The following is a 1,135-nucleotide window of genomic DNA, read 5'->3' as shown; positions in this document are numbered from 1 at the left end:
AAAAAAAAAAAAATTACATATGACTCTTTCAAAGTATATGTAACCACAGAGGCTTTGAAAAAGACAGTATTCATGTGCTAGAGCCCAATCCAGAAGACTTAAGTTAAACCAGTGTCAATGTCAGTGTCTCCTTAGTGGTGTTAAGGTACAGGTCTGCTTGTTCTGATGTTTGTTGCGGTTTGAATGGAGAGGCACAGTGAGGTTAGAGGTAACTCAGTTAACTGGTATCCAGATGGGGCCCCACAGGCTTGTATAATAGCACCTTATTTAGACACCATATTATAGAGTATCATCATGTACTTGGAAATTGAATTGCTAATATACCAATTGGTGGTCAACTCTGAGGAAATTACTCCTGCTTAACAAACTCCCAGAAGACAGAATGCCCTCATTTTGATTTATAGTGACATTGTGTCTGTGTAGGTACATCCACATGGAACACCAAATCATAATCAGAATATTGCTTACTGAGTAGAAAATGGGGGGGAAGAAGAGTTGCTGGGTGATCGCGGTGACCAGGGACATCAAGCAGAGATGCTTATGGTATCTCAAACACGTACTCGGTGGAAGGTGCTGGATGCACAGCCAGTGTTTGCTTTTCAGCCTCCATTTTCTAGGCTTCATTTCTGATCAACATTCCTTATGGTCAGTGCAGTCTTTTCTGGCCTAAGTTGAGTCTTTCGAGGTCAGCATTAATACCTGGTCTGGTGACCATCTGGTGTCCTTCAATATGCTTCTAAATATTCTGCTCTGGTTCTTCATGTCTGTTTATTTTTCCCATTTAACTTTCTTTTTGGGGGGCCCATGTACAATACCAAGATTTGTATATATGTATATATACATAAACTTATCCAAAGACTTTATACTACTTGTACATAATTTAAACATTCAACCGTCAGCCGGGTGTGGTGGCTCATGCCTATAATCTCAGCATTTTGGGAGGCCAAGGCGGGTGTATCTCTTGAGGTCAGGAGTTCGAGACCAGCCTGGCCAACATGGCAAAACCCCATCTCTACTGAAAATGCAAAAATTAGCCAGGTATGGTGGCGGGTGTCTGTAATCCCAGCTACTCGGGAGGCTGAGGCAGGAGAATCGCTTGAACCCAGGAGGCAGAGATTTCAGTGAGCCAAGATCA

Source organism: Mandrillus leucophaeus, unplaced genomic scaffold (genome assembly GCF_000951045.1).
Source record: "Mandrillus leucophaeus isolate KB7577 unplaced genomic scaffold, Mleu.le_1.0 Scaffold1, whole genome shotgun sequence".
NCBI classification, from domain to species: Eukaryota; Metazoa; Chordata; class Mammalia; order Primates; family Cercopithecidae; genus Mandrillus; species Mandrillus leucophaeus.
Note: the sequence above shows the minus strand (reverse complement) of the source record.